Raw genomic sequence first — 20,153 nt, 5'->3', positions numbered from 1 at the left:
CTTTTTATGCTTGAATTCACTACTTTTTGGCTTAATTTAAGTCTTTTTATACTTGAATTAAACATATTTAGGCTTAGACTAACATTTGTTTTTCCATAAGAGAATCATCCGAATACCTGTCAAATTTTGTTCAGATAAATCCCCCTTGTCTAAGTTTTTAAATGATTCCTTTAATTTTCCAACCCTTGCATTTAAAAAATTTTTTTAAAAAATATTTTTGTCCCAAGAAAATTCATCGGATAATCCAATAATTGCCCAGAAGAATTTCCCTTTTATACATAAAGACAGATAACTCTCATTTTTGTGAAGTTTTTGGGTTAAAAATTGAAATTTTCTATCAAATACGGTAGATTAAAAATTCCTCAGAGTGCAAAATGAAACTTTCACAGAAGGTAGTACCCTCATCATCATCCACCATAGAGCCTCCTATGTATACAAATCATAATGTAGGTATATACATAGATACCTATTTTATAGCTATCGAACATTTTCACTGAATGGTAATTAGTGTTATAAAATATAGGAAAATCATGGAAAGTTTCCAGTCGAACTGCATACTGTGAATTGGCTGTGAAAACTTTTCATCCCATAAATGGTGCTTTTTCATTGAGTGGCAATAAGTGAAAAAGGTTCGGGGAAAAAGCTCTCAAAGGCGTGTATTTAGGGGTGGGGGGGGGAGAGGTGAGTTTAAATTGATTGGATCGTAATTGAAATTAAACCGGGCTATGCCTGGATAATGAATTTTCAGTGCATGAGAGATGGAATTTCTCTAATTCATAATTTTGTGTATGCGGGGGTAGTCGGGGAATTTTGCGGGTTCCTCCTGAGTGCTCCGCATGTGAATTTAGTTGGGAGGTTTATTCGCATTTCCATATTATACTATATATGTATATTGGGGTAAAGTGCGGAGGATAATCTAATGTCTGCGATGGAAATGAAATATACGCAACTACAGTTGGAGCATAGATAATTACCCCCCATAGACCTTTTCACAGTGACATCCCCCATGGAAATTGTACATATAGAGATGCGAAAGGGAGGCGGGTGCTCTTTTGTGAATAATTTACACAGAGTGGGTACATGAGGAGGCGAATGGGAAGAGGGGGGTATGGCAAATTCTCCAACACTCACACAAACTCACGCAGAAGCCTGCAATTCGGAATCTGCCATCTGATGATGGATGCTATGAATTTCATTATTAAATTGATAGCGACAAACCTCATACATATATCGCAATATTATACCTCCACCACCCCATCTGCTGAGTGAGTTTTCACCCATAAAAAGGGAGGGGAGGCGGGGATGGGTGGCACTTGGTGTAATTTCGTCGCGTGAGTGATGATGAGAAATTGCGAAATGCGATCACAGCTTGAACTCCGCATTCGCGCTCAAAATTCAAAACACATGCGGTTCAGCAAACTATTTCGTCAAAACAGAAAATCACATCAACCACCCCATCTAACTACTCTTCTACACAAAATACAATAATTTATCGTGTGATCTACAACCTCAATTGTATTTTGTCCACTCTGCAAAGATCCTCCCTCACCCCCAACTACAGCTGCGAGCAGGACTGGGAGCAGTGCTACGAGGCAACCCCCCGAGGGTGGGTGTCCACTACGCACCACACAAATATTCCCCATTTTGGAGGGTGTGATTGTTATTTGAAGGCACTATCAAAATTGATGGCCACAAATCAGAAATAATGCGATTTTCGGATGTAATTGGCGCAATTCCGTATATGAGCACTTTATAACGCCCTCCCTGTGTGGGGAGTTTGCTTTAACCCCCATGTGGATGGGGGAACAATGATAATTTTCAGGCGAGTATTTCATTATTTTATACACCCTTAACCCGAACCCCCCGAAAAATTTCCCACTGACATCCAGGAATTGCAATAAAATGCCACAATGCAATAACTCACTTCATGCGAATTGATTGCAACATGCGAACCAGATAATATTATGGTGGCTACACAGCATATTTGGCTTCAATCATATTTAATGCTATTTTGATTAGAATTTTCAAAAATTCAATATGAAATAATATAATTTGTAGTTGACATATGTATGTACATATTTTGTTAAATATATACCTAGCTTACACAATTACTGTTAAATTGAACGAAGTGAGGGTGTGTGAGGCCACGCACTAATAATACATAAATTGAAACATATTTTGGAAATGAATATTTTTATCAATATTGGAAAATCAATGCTGACCAAATTACGATACAAAACAAAGATAATAAATGTAATCAATTTTGAGGAGACTTCAATGATTATTTATTGCTAGAATTGAATGCTTAATCATCTAAAGGGTTGGGGTTATTATTGCTTATTGTAGGGGTTGATTTTCAAAATATTAAGTACCTACGTACTTATATCAGATATACATTGCCCAAGAAAAGCTTCAAGGTGGGCAAAATCCGTGTAGTCTTTAAGTCTTTCAAATAGCTATATCTCCGGCAGTAGGCAACGGATTTTGTACAATTTATCGAATTTGGAAAGAGAATTTAATTACCTTTCTAACGATAGTTTATTTGTAAAAAAATAGAAAGAATTTTTCTTCGCATAGGTCTACTAAAATGGATGCCAAAAAACAATAGCTAAATCAATTTTCAAAACTTTGTCAGTTTTAGAAAGGTGAAAAATGTACTTTTCCAAAACTAGCAAACCTATACACTAGAGATGGAGATATAGCCACTTGAAATTTGCCCTATACATTCACATATGACATTTCGAAGGTTTTATTCCCTCTTCATCAGATAATAAAAGTGATGGAAAAATGTTGTCATACAATACAAAAATTCATTAATTGCAGAGTGGAAGAAACTTCAATGTTTGAAATTAATCTCAAAAGACTCTGAATGACGTTAAATCATTTGTAACTGTCACTATGACAACTGTGTATCAACTGTCATTTTACATACTTCTGTCATTAGCTTAAAAAAATTATGAAAATAAAATTATTTTGAAAATAAACTAAATTAATGATTAGCAAGCAATTGAATTATTCAAAATGCCTTTTAAGCTATAATTAATATATTGACATTTCATTTCTGACAATACTATTTATCTGTCATTTTTTATGACATTTATCTATCATGTTTTTCATTTTTTCAAAAAAAAAAACGAATGCTGAAAAAATCACAACTAGTAATTGAAAAAAAATAAATAAAACAATCAAGATTGGCGCATAATTGAAACGTCACATGCAAATGTCACTGTGACAGGACAAATAAAAACTGTCAACTTCCTCATGCCATTTGCAATTTGAAGATGAAACGAAAATTGCACGGAGATTATTTCCTCCCAAAAACAGCAACCAGAACAAGGTTTTTCTCAATTTTTCCACATGGAAAATATAAATAATTCCTATGACGTGGCTGGCATTCCTTTTTTGGTTGTTTTTACCATTAACTCAACTTCAAAAAGCGTGTGACAAAACCCATGCTATATTCCCATCCGGCCACATAATCCCCCACCTAACCCGGTCAGAGATCCACTCGTGGCGTCTCGGTGTGCCCCATGGGTGGGTCGACAAACGACCGCATCGCCTCGTTCAAATCCATGGGAAAAAGCTCACACTGGCAGTGTGGCGAAACTTTTCCACGCGACATCAACCACAAAGCCCTTCTGCAGCGACCATGAGGAAAGTTTTGGCCCCGAGACGACGCTATAAACAAAGTCCCCGTCAACCATTTTCACGTCCTTTTGCTCTTTCGCACAGACTTTCCGGGGGGGGATTATGAAATTTGTTGATTTACAAATTCACAACCCATGTGTCCCTCCTGCTTGCTTAGCTTCCCCCTAACCCCATTGCGATTAAGGACTATATAGAACCAAAAATATGGCTGCGAGCTTTTTGGGTATATACTACATACCCCGAGCTAAATTATTCACAAGTTTACTGGGAAATTCATTTCAGAAAATTCAGTTTCATTCACAATTTAAATTTTTAGCTAAACATGTACTTAATCCTACTTTAAAATTCATAAGGATTTGCTGCAGTTTCGTAGCCGTTATGTGCTGCATCCCTCTCGCCTAAATCGTACCACTTATAGGTGCTCCATCTTGTAAGAACTGCACACAGCTTTACGTGGGTACAAATTATCCGAGAATCCACTGCTGAATCCTCTTCATGCAAAATTGTCACACCTCGAGCACTCAATGACATGACACTCTTGCGGAATCCTCCAGAGAATCCCACACATTTTCCCTGCCGCAGCATTCCTAGGCACCTATTGTGTGTAGATCCCATCAGCACTATCAAAATCCAAGAGCAGAAGACACATCGCCCACCCCATATAGCCATGTGAAACTCAATTTATCATTCTGCATCCCACGATGCACACACACATGCCGCCTCCAGATCCGCATCCGGCAGCATGGAGACCCTCCCCATGGGAAACAACCTCACAGATGATCCTCACAGCACATCCCCAAGTTCTTGGATTAAAATGTCAGCCAGCACGGTGCAGAAGTGATTCCTATCTCTCTAGTTGCTCGAGAGGGTGGGTGCTATACTTATTAAATCACCCTTAAATCGGATTTAATTGAGACCGAAATGTTCCCCCTTATCTTCATCTTGCGGATATTCATAGCCCTTCAGGCATAATACCCAGAGTGTATATAGGGGGAGAATGGAGGAGAGAAGGTGGAGATTTTCTTGCACACAAGGGTGGTGTTTGGGTGAAAGGAAAAGGGATTGTCATCTCGTGCTGTTGTGGTGGTATTTGCGATGCCCGAAACTTTAGTAAATATTTCAATGATTTATGCTTCATTGGTTTGAATTTATGCTCACTAAAAGCGTAGAATTTTCATCAAATTTTAAAGAGAATTTTTCTTTAATTTGTAACTGTTCTATTTATTTAAATCCGAACCTTAACTTTGTTTTAAAAATAGGAAAATATATGAAGACTTTTCTTAAATTTTTGTATTATATTTTAGTAAAAAAAAAAAACATTTTTGACTGATGTAGTCCTGATTCCGACTAGATTTAAATGTTTTGTTTTAATATTCCAAGACAATTTTTAAGTAAAAAAATCTTTCTTTAAAAAAAATATGAAATGGTTTTTAAGAGAATTGTAGAATATATATGTATATTTTTAGCTGTGATTCTTTCTTCAAAGAAGCACAGCTTCTGTGTACACTCTAAAATGCAAAGTCGTCAGATCGGGCTCAAACTTGGGATGAGCACGAATTAGGGTCCCCACATTCCAAAAAACGTATGCGCCAAAAATGTGTCCGTCCGTCCGTCCGTCCGTCCGTCCGGAACCTTTTGCTGAATTACAAGAGAACGGTAATAGATAGAGACTTGCGGTCAACGGCAAAGTTCATATATCGGGTGGAAGACATCCGATTATGAAGACAAATCCTACCCCCCACCCCCCCGTCCGCCATTTTGAATAACCTCAAAATTTTGTTTTCGCTATATCTCAGCCCCTATTATAGCTAGAGGTCTGAAATTTTGATATGTTGTAGGGGCCATCAAGACCTTTCCAACGATACCTCATTTTCCAAAATCGGTTAAGCCGTTTAGCTAATATGGCCGCCACAATTTTTCATCGAAAATCGGCCATAACTCGAAAACGGCTTGACCGATTTTGATCAACCCGGGCTCAAATGAAAGATATTAACGAGCCCTATAACTGCTCGGAACATTGCAAGTTCAAAAAATGACCGCAAGTGGCGCTAAAATCGAAAACAAAATTTTCGATGAGTTTTCGATGAATATCTCGAGCACCGCTTTATAGAATTGCTTCAAATTTTGATATGTTATAGCTGGCTATAATATCTTTTATCATGCCAAAAATGAAGAAAATCTATGTAGCCGTTCCGGAGATATCGCGTTTCAAAGTTAACATGTCATATCTTGAGTTGTATAAGACTAACGCCCCGCGAAGCGGGGCTTTTTTTTATATACATATAAAAAAGTAAAGTAAAATATATATAAATGCATAGATATATACATTATATATACATATAAAAATGCAAAGATAAATATTAAATATAGCATGGATGGAACAGTATAAAGCGAAAGAACGGTAAGTAAAACTTACGGGCTGTGATTCTTTCTTTGTCAGTGAAATGTGAAGATGGCTGAAAATTGAGGATGAGCAAATTTTGAGGAGAGACTTACTCGTGAGCCGAATCACAGCCAACGCCCGCCACGATTAAGGATTTCTTTAAAATTTCTGCGCGTTGGCTGTGATTCGGCTCGCGAGTAAGTCTCTCCTCAAAATTTGCCCATCCTCAATTTTCAGCCATCTTCACATTTCACTGACAAAGAAAGAATCACAGCCCGTAAGTTTTACTTACCGTTCTTTCGCTTTATACTGTTCCATCCATGCTATATTTAATATTTATCTTTGCATTTTTATATGTATATATAATGTATATATCTATGCATTTATATATATTTTACTTTACTTTTTTATATGTATATATTTAAACTGATATACTACTGATTTCGACAAAAAACCATAAAGAATTACACAAAAACATTTCGCCTTTTCATGTTTTTTTTTTACACTGTTCGGTTCTATTGGGATAAAGCCATTTAAACATTTAGAACATTAAAAATGTATGATTTAAAGCTGATGTACTACTGATTTCGACCAAATAAAAAATATAATTTAGGTTATGAAGATCTTAAAACTTTTAAAAAAAATTTAACGATTTTATTGAATTTTATAAAAAAAATAAAAATGCATTTCCTGTGGCTGATGTACTACTGATTTCGACCAATTAAAAATATAATTTTTATGATTTTTATTCATCAATTGAGGTATAAACGGTACTAAGTAAAAGTTGGTAAAGGTAATGAAGATCTTAAAACTTTCAAAAAGTTTTATCGATTTTATTGAATTTTATTAAAGAACAAAAATGAATTTCTTGAAGCTGATGTACTACTGATTCCGACACAAAACCGATCTAAGTATTTTCCTGAGCTCCTTTTCTTTCCCATTAGACAATTTTTAGCTCTGATTCTTTCGAATAATTTAAAGTATTTTGAAGGAAATTAAATGTAATCAGACATGACAGAAAATTTTCATGGAATGAATACCCCCTACGTGGGCAGAAGGGTGAAAACGAAAATTCCATCGAATGAAAGACTATAGTGGAGACACTCAAAGTAGATCCCTGTGATTATTCTTGGAAAAGACGAGAAAGTACGGGGGTGGGAGTGCAAATTGAGTGGTAAGGACGTGAGATGATCAAGGAATGGACTTCAATTAGAAGCATATTAATGTTTACTTTCTCGAGACACGTAACACTTTCTCCTCTCGTTACCAAAACCGAACGGAGAGAAAGGTGATACTTTTTCTCCTTCTTTGTGAGTGTGTTTGCTGCAGCATTTTCTATCACACGAAATGTCGTAAATAAAATCTTTAGTTTCAATATTTACGCAGAAAACATCCCCAGCAAAATTAACAAAACATATACGAGGGGTATTTTGTGGGCAAATACATATATAAATGAAAATAGAAAATATCGCTTTCATGCAAGTGAGGGTGAGTTTTGTAATGAAATATCCTTAATTTTCCTGCCATTGCAGAGGCTCATTCACTGCGTGCGAAAAGCTCAAAAGCTCCTACTAAATAAATGTATGGGAAAAGAGGGAGAGAGAGAGTCATTCAATGGGTATATGCGACACTATAATTGGGGCTATTTAGAATGCGCCTGATAGAAACTTTCTGAAATTCACATGAAAATGAGTACTGTGTGAAAAGCTTTCTGCTGTTTCTGCATGAAAAAGCTCCCCTAATTCAGGAAATGACTTTCTGTTTTGGAAAATGGTCACAAATGTCGTCATGGCAAACACTCACACACACACCAGCGAAATGGTACAAATAATATAAATTTTGCAAAAGTTTCAGAATTAGGAATTTAGAATAATATGGCAGTTAAACTAAAAGGCGAACACCAGAAGTTAAATGAAAGCCACTAAAATTGATAACATGTATTTCTTGATGATAGAAGATGCTTTTGAAAGCTCTTAAAGTTCAAAGTATATAAGTTTAAATTATGAGTTTTTAAGAAATATTAAACAATTACCAAATTTAGAATTATTTTGAAGACTTTAAAGGTTTTAATGATAATTTTTAAACAAATAAATTATTAATATTTCATTTTTAAAAGACCATTTTGGTATAAAACTTACAGCATCTGGACGTTTTCTACTTCTAGTCATTCATTAAATTGCTTTGATGCCTTACCTGAAAAGAAATAGAGAAAATTGTTAAAATAGAGATAATTAATATTTTTTTTTCATCAGTAAAATTCTCGAGATATTTAACGAAAAAAATTAAATATTAACAACTTTTAATAAAAAAAAAAAATATCCAAAAAGTATTGAAAAAATGTGTAAAATAAATTATTTGTCCTCTTCGACATAAAATGTAAATAATTGATAAATTTTTATCCTCTGTAGCCTCATTTTTTCAGACGCCGGAGTTTTTCCTAATTTCATCAGCTTTTGATTCTCCCGATTCTCCTAAATGGATCTGCCAATCAAATAGCTAATTAAATTGGAATAATTATATGGAAAAGTTTCGGAAATGTCTCATTATTTCCCATTGCTACGCCACAAAAAATGCTTTAGTATTCATCCTTCCCGGAAGAGAAATGACTTGAGGGATTTTTTATACCTATACTCTCCCACCCTGCGTGGAAGTGGGAGGGCAGTCATTTAGTATTCGTCTGAATTCACCATCAAAAGACCTCAAAATTGTGCCTAATTTCGCAATGTAGAGCGATCACTATCAAGAGCCCACCAAAAGCCGGGGTCATGATTATTTCAGACACACAGGGGTTGGGGGGTTAGTTGGTGACACTTTCACCCTACACACAAAAATAAATTCACAAGCCTGTCCGAAGGGAGTTCATGTGAGAGGGAACAAATAGAGGAAGGTGCGACGCCATGCCCCCCACATCAACTCACCCTCCATTCATGGAATATTTTAGTTACACCATCGAGCATGGGAGTAGAGAGCAACAGAGTGTGTGGTATTACAAATGAAATCCTCTCCTGATGTCACCTCCATCAACTTCGAAAAAATATGGTCACCCTCCCACGGTCCATACACCCCACTGTAGCCCCGCGTGGGGCGGAAGAGTAAATTAATACGGGCTTTGACACCCTCCGCAAATACATTATGATTGATTCAGTACCAAAGTTGGGTGCTTCAAATAAAATATTCACGTGACACGTTCTTGATTCATCGATATATTTAATGCCACTTCACATCATCCCCTACTTTGCTGTGTATATACACAGCTTATTGCTTCAGCTTCTTCTTCTCACACAAGCATCCACCCCCATCCCCAGCAGGATGGGGAGAACAACTTTTCAAATACACACACAAAATTATCTCTTACACGCTGTCACGCGTCCAAGTAGGAAGGATTTGTTATATTTCCCATTGAATGCTGTAGTGACACAACGGAGAAAAAATTCTCTAATACTGACTACTCCCGTTGGAACCTTCGCTCATTGGAAATTTTTATTTCGGCGAAGCTAAATAAATTGAGGCATTTTATTCATTCTGTACGGGAATTTGGCAATTTCGAGATTGATCCCGTACAATAAATTGTGGTTATAGATTTTTGATAGGTGGTTCCTATCACAAACCTATGTAAGAATAGGGCTTTTGGAAGAATTGATTAAAAGAATAAATCCGAAGATTTTATCTTCTAACCCTTTTCCTCTCACAAACTCTATTCTTTTGGAGAAAAACGAAATTTTATCAAGTATCACAAAAGAATGGGTTAACCCTATCTTCTGTGAAGCTCTTAAACAAACCTCGCTTCTCTGGGTAGAAACAGTTATTTTTACAAGACAAAAGAATGAATCTGGATGATTCTATCTTCTGTGAATCCTGTACAAACTCCTGTTTCTGAACCATTAGGTCCGGCCCATGGGGGCCAGTCCTGTTTGATTATTAGAGACGAAGTACACGGTTGGAGTGCTGTCCTAATAATGATTATATTTGCATAAAGTTACTCTATTTATACACAAATTTTTACATGGGATTTATACAAAATAGTGGTGGGGAGAATTGCTTATGGACAATTCTGATGTGACGCGAAGGGAATTGAGAATGCATATCTTGCAGAATGTCGAGATTTGCTTATGATGCATTTTGCCCTATCGTGGGAAGTTGGTGGATTTTTATGTCGCAATATAAATATTTCGCGGGAGAAATATTTGGCGGGAAAATATTTAGCGGGAAGCTAATTGGCGGGAAAGTTACTGGGAATTTTAGTGGATTATTCTTGAACTTCATTGTTCTTATACAATTTGGGGGTGTCGCGGGGGACGAATAAACTAATCAATATTTTTCTGAAATAAAATTAAAAAATGGTAAAAAAGGGAAAATAAACTATCTCATGTTTCCCTAAACACATTCCCTTTGCTATTTTTTTGATTTTTATTTATTTTTTTGCTAATATTAAAGAAAAGAACGTTTTTTTTATTAATTTAACCCTTTCGCATCCAACTTGAAACATAAAAACATTGAAACATGCGCTCTTTTATCATGATCTTTATTCCATGAATGCTCTCAGAAGAGATGTTTCAAGCAACATATATTCTTCGACTGCGTGAATTTCATGAATTTTTAACTAGAAAAAAAGAAATTGAATTCATAAATAATGGGAAAATAAAATGTTTCATATTTGGGTCTACATATGACCCAAAAAACGCGAAAGGGTTAAATTTTGTAATTTATTCAAAAATGCTATTTAATTTTATTTAGACAATTCTTAATTGTGTTTTGTCTTCTTTCATTCTTTTCATAAGTTAAAAATTCAATTTTTAGAAAAAAAACGTTAAATTTTTCTTTAAAAAGGCAACTACCAAATTGCCCCTAAAAGTATGCAAAAATATGCCAATTTCGTTCCCTCGCAGCGCAGAATTTTTTTTTCACCAAGAGACAGTGATCTTGAAAATGAATGAAGGAGATACATCATGTCTGGAGATGACTGGATGCTTGGGAAATTTTTTTTGCAGAAATCCTGGTGTATTGAAGGGATTATGAGACGCCCATTGGGATGAATCTGAGGCACGTAGAAGAGTTTTCTTCAAAAAGCTCCCCCCATGAATGGAACCCCACCCTTATTGCCACTCAAAATCACGGAGTAACATGCAATTTTTCATCAGTCATGGGTTTTTCAACCCATCCCACCGAAAAGTCCTCATAATGCGAGCCGGAAAATGCCTTAGCGGCGGCAAATCAATTTTCTCCGTTGAAACTTTTCCTTCGCATCCGCAGAAGAATTTTCCACGTACTTGGACAAAGTCGCATTTTTCACAAAAGCACACGGGGGGTGGTGCACAAGACGAAGAAGAAAAAAAAGCTCCACGGCAAAGGGTTGTGTTTAAGTGTGTTTTGTTGTTAAGTAAGTTTGACAATTATCTTATGTAAGCTCTGGCGGAATATGGTGCGCTAAAATGATTTCAGAGACATCCAATAAAAGTTTTCCGACTGGCTTCCCTGCTGGGGCTCGTTGGGTTTATCCACACCCCCATCACCCTCCTTTAGCGTCAGTCGGGTTAATATATCGAAGTGAAAGTGCTCACTCCTGTGAGAGAGCTTTTTTTCACTTCACTTCCCTGTTTTGCATTCGTCTGAATGTGCTTTTATTGGAAATTTATTGCTTTTCCCCCGCGCCAACAACCCTCGCTTTTCGCATGTAATTCCATCCACCAGAAAGGTACAGGGAAGAAGAAAAAAACCCACGAAGAAGGAACTCCACCATAGAGAACTGAAGAACGTCTTGGGGAAGTATTTTCGAGGAGAAAGAGGAATTTGTACGATGGAGAAAAGAAATTGGTCTTTGGAAGCTAGAATGATTGATTTCTTGGCCTTTTGCAAATGACACACATTGAAGCATTTCCTTTGGGAGCTCCTCCATATAGCAGGAAGGCGGTGTGGGTGTACTAATAAACCGCCTAAGCTCTCCAAAGGTGCACATAGAAGAACCCTCCTTGCCCTGATTATTCTTCCTCCCGGTATAGCTTTGTTGATTTTGGGTGGACACATTGTGTGTGAAATGAGATGAGCTTTGAGCTTTTCGTGACTCAACCAAAGAATGGAACGTCTGAAGGTAATTTCAGGTGAAAATCACGAAGCAACAGAGTTGTGGAAAGAATAGATATTGAGAATTTTCTGGCTTGTACTGTTTTCTTTGCATTTGTGACGGCAAAAATTCGATGGAGACGCCGGGTTTTGTCCATATTTCCTTCAATATTTAATGCTTAATAAGATGGAGACCCCTGGTAGTTAATTTTCTTCTTCAATTAATGGCTTTTCAATGAATTTAAAACATGCATTGGAGGCGCCAGGTAAATACCAGACGTCTCTATCAAACTTTCAAAAGAAATAATGTAAAATACCTGACAATGAGGTGCCAATTGTCATAGCCAGGTACTACGATTCAGACTTATGGGGTGGGTCCGTCCGTACGACCCCATGGCCCACGAGTAACTGAGCCAACCGTACTAGGGTGGTTGGGAGAGAGAGTCACCTTAAGACTCCCGCCAACCCCACACACATAAGCCAATCTGTCCCATACCATGACAGTTAGTACCAGCGGTACTACATTCGGCCATTCCTGACTTTTGTGACGTCCTCGGCACAAGCTAGGAAAAGCAAGACAGATTGACCGAATTTTCCCGTGATCTTCGACCAGTATACTTCGCAATGAATGCGATAACAACTGCGGTCCTTTGTATAGAGTACAAGTCTGTATTAGACAACAACTCTTTGCACAAACTGAAGATCATATCAAAATGTTCCAGTGGAACCTCTTCCGACCAGTATACTTCGCAATGAATGCGATAACAACTGGGTTCATGTGTTCTAGAGTGCAAGCCCGGCACAGTGGACAACAACTCTATAGACAGCTGGAAGAATATATCAAATTGTTCCTAATGGAACCGTACCTGGTAGTCCAAGTACACAAGGGTTCTGTTTGATTTAGTACGCCAGTGCACATGACACAAAATCATCACACCCATGAACCTACAGAAGGTTCTCTCAACACAGCTTTCGCCATGTTACTTGTTTCTCATGGAACATATGTCTAGACTTAGCTTACCCAGTTCCAGGAACCGTAAGCTCGTTCCATAGAGACTAGTGTCTCCGAGAAACCATTCGCCGTATGACTAACTGGATTGATGTTAATCAATACGACACTTCAGGTTTTCAACGTAACAGGCCCACCATGCAAGCATGATGCCTCTCCGCGAAAACCTCGTCATGCTTTATCTACACCAGTATCATTTACTCACAGACTCATGATTGTCTCTCTATACCATTCGATCAACGAAGACTCATGAATGTTGTCTTTAGTATTAACTGGTTGCATAGATACATGACCTGAATGTCTTGTCTAGCTTACAATGCGTCCATTGATCGCCCAGACCTACATTCCTATTCATCCATTCTACCATATCTATCGAGACATCAGGTTGGTTCTATGGATGTTTGAAGAGCCAGTTTATCACAGTATTTCTACTGATCACATAAACATAGTGAATTGCTCTTCCATGTGCACAAGCACCTTTCTCTTCTCCTGATACCTCTATGCGAAACAAGAATCTCAGAGGACTTCCTTTCACCCAGGTATCCAATGCTTCAGTAAACCTGATCAGAAGAGAAACGCTACTTCGACACACTACCTAGGACACAACGCCACTTATCCGTTCCATTACCTTTAAGCACTAACTTTATGCTTCAATGAAACCACTCTCTTCCCTACAAATTACTGAAGAGTATTTCTGGGCAGCGGCAACCTTGATTCCTATTCGAACCCCATAAGGTTCGTTCCATCTCGGCTTTTGACTAAAATCCCTCAATAATCCTAATCCGAGACACGAATCCTTAATTACGAACTATCAAGATCCAGGAATCCTCATTCATCGACACCCTCTTTAAGACATCTTTCCACGACGCCACCTTTTGTCGTTTCTGTTCATTCTCAGTAGATCTGAACCTTCCCTTAGACAGACTTAGATTGCCTCTTGCCGCAATACTCCCCCTTCAGATAAGTCCTTCATCTACCTTTCCCGTGGTAACAGTTCAACCGACACCGTTCCATTGCTGACAGAGCAGCTTTCAGAACACTTCATCCATCCTACTGGATCGACCTTTGCTACACGTAAATACAATTACAATTAAGAATAAAACAAAGTTTTCATTCAAAATTCTTCTTTTTTTTCCAATTCGCTGAAAGGAAATTTGCAATTAAAGGTCATTTTTGTTGCGTTGCATAAGAATTAAACCCTTTTTTTTCAATCCCTTTGAAATTTTCATCTCTTCTTTTTTTTTATGAAAATTTCAACCTTGTGGTTTCATACATAATTCTTATGCAACTCAGGCTTTGTTTTAATAAAATCGGTTTTCATCTAAAAGATGATATTCCTACACAAAGCCTACAACTGTAAATGCATTACAAAAGGAATAACTTCTCATTTTTATTCCTTAAATCAGTCATAATTCTCTTAACGTACACATGTATAAACATAAAATTCAACATTAAGAGAATATCAGGGGGTTGAAAAGCGCTTTTCAGGGTTAACATTTCAATACCATGGTAAAAAAAACATTAAAATATCATGATACCAAATTCGGAGAATACCACTCTCCTACCAAGAGAAAATACTTGCGATTTTCCTTCTCAATTATTTTGCATGCATTTGGTGCATGCATCTCTTCGCCGCATCCTGCTCAGCGTGCCAGGCTCGCTGTGCGATGCAGGCCCTGTTGGTGTGAGTGTGTGTGTGTGATGCTCTCTGGTCGCTCAATGCCGTCACTCGCTACTGCGCTCCTCGCTGCTGCTCACACATACACGCGTACCATCCATGCGCGCGCTGCTCTAGTACACGCACACACACAACAAAGTGCCGTTAAACAGCACACGCATTGTTCTCTTTTCCACTCACGCCACGTTTTTGCGCATTGAAATTACGCCCGAAAATGTCAAAATTTTCCACAAACGGTCAGTTTTCCGCGACTGACGCGTTTTCTACATGCGACGGAAAACACTACTCGTGTTCCCTTACCACGAAAAAGCCCCGCGAAGGACTTTTTTTTTTTTTTTTTTTCTCTTAATTCCGCGACGAACACGCCACGACATGTCAAAATGGCACTTTTTCTTCACATTTTTCTCGTTATTTTCAACACGTTTTCCCCAAACACGGCACTTTTCCCGACGAGAAAAACTGTGAACAGCACTTACGGGTGCCACAACGCGGTTTTCTACGCCGCGAAAGTCCCAAAACGGTGGACTTTTTCCGCGAATTCCACACGAAGACGTCAAAGTGACGCCATGGAATTTTTCACTCGCGAATTTCACGCAAATCACTTACTTTTTCACGCGTTCCACTTCCGCGAACGTTATTTGGGCTAATCCCATTTCTGAAATGTAAAATACCTGACAATGAGGTGCCAATTGTCATAGCCAGGTACTACGATTCAGACTTATGGGGTGGGTCCGTCCGTACGACCCCATGGCCCACGAGTAACTGAGCCAACCGTACTAGGGTGGTTGGGAGAGAGAGTCACCTTAAGACTCCCGCCAACCCCACACACATAAGCCAATCTGTCCCATACCATGACAGTTAGTACCAGCGGTACTACAATAATTTGTTAAAGCTTCAGAATTTATGACCAATCTTTTGTTATTTAGAAATTACAGCAAACCAAGATGGAGACGCCCGGTGGTTAATCTCTTCATAATAAACTCAAATATACGCAGTGGAGGCCTCCGACATACACCAGGCGTCTCCATCAAACTTTCAAAAAGAAATAAATTGTTAAAGCTTCCGAATTATTTCAAATGTTTTTATTCTTTAAAAATTAAAAGAAATCAAGATGGAGACGCCTGGTAATTACCTGGCGCCTCCATTTCATTAAATCTCTGAAAACTTTCTCAAAACTAAAATTCTTTGAACTCAATAATTTTGGCTTTATCTCTTAAAATTAGTTTTCTTTCATTGCACCCCGTTTCCGTTAAGATAATTTAGTAAATTTTCAAAAATTTCCCACAAAATACCTCCTATAATAATTTGCAAACTATATGGATTTGTTCCTTTAAACATAAACTGTCTGCGGTGCTAAAGTTGTCACCACATAAAACGCTTCTTAAATGCTGGCACAATCCATTTCATGCCATGGCAAAGGTGGAAAAATGATCCAAGAGCGGATGTGTTTGTTCCCCTTTTGAGCTGCATTAGGGCTCACCCCAACCCTTTGTGAGCCCTCTGTTGCAGTGAACATGGAGGAATTTTATATGTAAATAATGTGTGTTGGTGTGGCATAATTGATATGCGGTGGCTATAATTGTGGAGCTTTTTCCGAATGCCGAGGATGGGTCGTTGCGCCTCGGTGTCCGGAATGGATGGAGAGCCGGTGCGGTAAATTAATTTTCCCACACTTTTCACTCGTGCGACATTTATTTCACCACCACCCCCACCAAGCCTCATTCACCCACCCCCCACGAAATAAGCTCCACGCGTTACGCGAGTCTGGTATACCGCAAAAATGATAAATGTTGTCTGATGAGATAATTTTATCTGCGTTATCTGCGCGTTGAAAATGAAATTAATTATTTCCTCTTTCGCCACAAGCATGGTGGCAAAGCAAAACACCTCTGCATCGTTGCCAATGAGGATTTTTGGGTTTTATGTACATCAGGAGATTGGAGGAAGAGCACAAGGAAATTGTCAGTACGGGGTTTTGTCTGGCTTTTCCGCCACATTTCCCGGATATGGCGGGGAAATTTGTTTGCCTTCCACTTCACCATCTGCGAATTGATTGAGAGATTTTGCACGTCAAAGACGCTCGAATTTCCCTTTGCATCCTTTCCTCCCTCCCAGCTCTTGGAATTATTTTTGCACATAGTATTGTTTGGCTTCCAACACTGGTGAAAATTATCCAATGCTGTGGGGTTTGGTAGAATCTCTGTAGTGGATGACGCGGAATGGAGAGAATTCGCGGAAGTTGATGATGGAGCACAGAAAAGGGGATTTGTGTGATTTTGTTAAGTAGGAAGCTATTTGGTAAGTGAAGGAAAGTTAAATTAGGAAGGATGGATGCCGCAAGCCAACAGCTGAGGTCCAATTAATTGGGCTGTCCTGTGTATTTTCAGTTTAACAAAAACTTTCTTAACAAATCGATCAGATTTTTATTCCGGAAATAAACCAAATCTTTTAATAGTTTGTGTAAATTGCATTATACTAATTAAGTCTTCATCATTGTCAGCATTTATACCAAAGGTGAGATAAGAGATCTTCTCGTGATTTCCCACCCTTCTTGAATTTTTCCACCCTGATTGTCTTGATAGTCTTCCAAACAGGAAGAAGGAGAGAGAAAAACCATCAAACTGCCAAATCCTTTATTGTTTTGTGTGCCACAGAATGGCAAATGAAGAAGTTCAAGCGGTTTTACGGGGTATGCTGTATTTTTCTTCCTTGGCACCTTCCTCGGACACAAAAACACATGTTCAGCAACTTCCTTCCACACGGCGAGTGTCATATAAATCCTCGTTGGTGTTTCCTCTTGTTCACCATCACACCATTTAATTTATACCTGTCTTTTCCTGCTTTCGCACCTTTTTTTCCACCCTACAGCTCCCTTCTTTCACCTCCTCCTCCCCACCCACTGAGAGCTCCCTTTTTCTCGCCCTGGTCACACCGTCACAATGAATTACTTCTGCATTCGCGCTGAAACACCTGTCTCACGTCACTCGCACACACACTCACTCTCCCCATTCTTCGGGAGTAGTTTTCCCACCCCCGCAGTGCAATGGAAAAATTACATAAGGGAATGGGGGACGGGATGAGTGGGTGGTTGGATTTTGTAAAAGCGCGCCTCACGAGTAGTTTCCAAGAGTGAGCTTTGTTTGAGAAATCTTCATGCAGAGGGGTGGGTGGCTCTCGAGAAATGCCATTTGCAACACAAAATAACATTGTGGAACGAGGGGGAGGAGATGGTTGTGGGCTAAAACTTGTGTATTGCGTGTTTATGTTGCGGGGAAAGTGTTTAAGGGTGAGCTTTTGATGGAGAATTGACGCAACATTGTATATTGTCGTGGTATGAGATGATATTTCATCCCTCATGCTCACCTACATGACTGCTCTAGCACCCCTTTCGGGGTATGAGGAGGGAATTTGTAAAAGGAAATTTCGGGGAACTGCTGCGGGAAGTATGGACGAATTTTCGTCCCTCCTGGGAATAATTTACATGCGAATTCAGGTATATTCATTTCTGTTTGACTTCTTGAATAGTCCTGAATGGAATTCAGAGCGCCTCATTTGGAATACCAACCCTCAGTTCTAATTTAATTTGTGGAATTTGGATTTCCAAGGGGGTTCCTTCGTTGTTGGTACCCTAGAGGGTCTTTAATTTCGATAAATCCCTGATAAAATTTGATTTTTTGTAGCAAAGAATTTTCTTTTGATTTTTGAAGCTTTGAGCTTTTTCTCCAAATTAGTTTTTTTTTCATCAACATTTCATGCAAAGAATTGAGAATGAAAAAAAATGTTTTAATGAGATTACACCAAAAAGGTCTCCAAAAGGTGAAGCGTGCACGAGACAAGCTTTTCACAATTGATCCGCCCCACGTGGCGCGAGCTTTTGTGCGGAAAGGGGTTGGATGGGTTGCACGAAAAGGGGTTTGGTGCGGTAAAGTCTATTGGATCATGCGAACAAATAATTTCACCACTCTATCATTCTTTTATTATTCCATTAACTACGGGAGAGTATTGAATGTTATGGAGGCCCATTTGGGGGCTCTTCCAGTTCACCTGACCACCAGTGTAACCAACCACCCCCCTGAGAGTCTGCTCAAAACGATTGCCAAGTGACTTTGACGTTAATTTCGGTAAATATTTCATGTTCATCGAATAAATACCATTTAGAAAATAAGTCTGGTGGAAGAAAGAGGAAATGCCACGAGGTAATGGGATTGGGGCTTTTCTTTTCCACCTGACTAATCCAATACCTTCTTCTTCCCCAAACTACCTGGGTGTGCTATGACTGTGAGATTGTGGAGCTTTTTTTCTCGCTACTGCTCACAGGAGCTTTCGCAGAGTTTCTTCTTTTTACCTTTTCTCTCTTTTTTTTTCTCTTCGAGACATCTTCTCTTGTGCGAGCTTTCCTTGCAACATCCCCCAGCAGGATTTTTCCGCTCTTCTCTCTCCTCCTTCTCCCACCCTTCCAGTTGGGATGGGAGAGATCTTCCCATTCTCTAATGGACTGTGGAAAAGCGGAGTCGGTAGAAATAAAACGCCAAGAAAATTGTGTAGTACATTTTCTTGGGGAGCAAAAGCAAGAGGGGTTGTCAGTTACTGCCGTGTTATTGCAGAGCATTTGGATGTTGTTTAATATCGTGACTCCCCATCCCCCGATTTCCCAACCACACATCGTGACAATTTTTCCGGCAACCGATAAGGGTGGCACGAGGTCACACCCCCATCCCAACCCACCTCATGGCAATCTCCTGCAAAGTGTGACCAAGAATCGATATGTAATTCAAATTGGAACATTATCTCCGGAGAGAAGGGAGAAATGTGCAAAAGAGATCCATTTTCTCCACATCGTTTTCGTTTTTTTTTCCTCTTCCTTCCTTTCTGCCGTCATGTCGTTAACTTTATTTTATTCCACTCACCAAATGTCTGCATTGAATTTCCCTCATGCCAAACCCTTTTTTACATTTTTTTTTTCAACTCAAAAAATGCTTTGAGGGAATTTTAAAGTGCTTCTTATGAGAGGGAAAAAGTTTGTTTTTATAGTACATAGTTGCATTAATGGGAAAAGTTATAAATAAATTTTAAAATTATCTTCATATGTTTTTATTTGCATCGAAAATTAGATTTTCTTTTTCACATACTGCAGGAAAAAAAATTAAGTAAATTATTAAAAATAGAAAATAAAAGAATATTTGATTATGCATTAGCAGTGGCGTAGTCAGGGGGGAGTTTTGGGGGTCAAACCCAAAAAACTTTGTCATAAATGGTCATAAACAGATAATTTAAAAATCTAATTTTTCTTTAAGAAATTGGGAAGTTTTTGAAGAAAAAATATCAATTTTTGTATGAAATACTAGGAGATTCAAATTTAAAGATTTTTTAATTAATCA

The 20,153-nt window shown here is 38.4% G+C and overlaps 2 protein-coding genes across 9 annotated transcripts in view; one reads left to right on the top strand and one right to left on the bottom strand.

Annotated features, from left to right (window-relative positions):
- The window catches only part of LOC129789847 (uncharacterized), a 188,172-nt gene that overhangs the window by 132,233 nt on the left and 35,786 nt on the right, over positions 1 to 20,153 (bottom strand). The window contains exon 2 of one of the 2 annotated variants that reach the window (XM_055826923.1): positions 8,170 to 8,224. The exons of the other annotated variant lie outside the window; for it this stretch is intronic. The gene's annotated coding sequence lies outside the window, so the exon portion shown is untranslated. The remainder of the gene's footprint in view (positions 1 to 8,169; positions 8,225 to 20,153) is intronic. 2 annotated transcript variants of the gene reach the window in all.
- The window catches only part of LOC129789858 (serine/arginine repetitive matrix protein 1-like), a 982,101-nt gene that overhangs the window by 954,905 nt on the left and 7,043 nt on the right, over positions 1 to 20,153 (top strand). The window lies entirely within an intron of this gene.

This window comes from Lutzomyia longipalpis, chromosome 2, assembly GCF_024334085.1.
Source record: "Lutzomyia longipalpis isolate SR_M1_2022 chromosome 2, ASM2433408v1".
NCBI lineage: Eukaryota > Metazoa > Arthropoda > Insecta > Diptera > Psychodidae > Lutzomyia > Lutzomyia longipalpis.
Note: the sequence above shows the minus strand (reverse complement) of the source record. Positions and strands in the feature narration are given on the sequence as shown.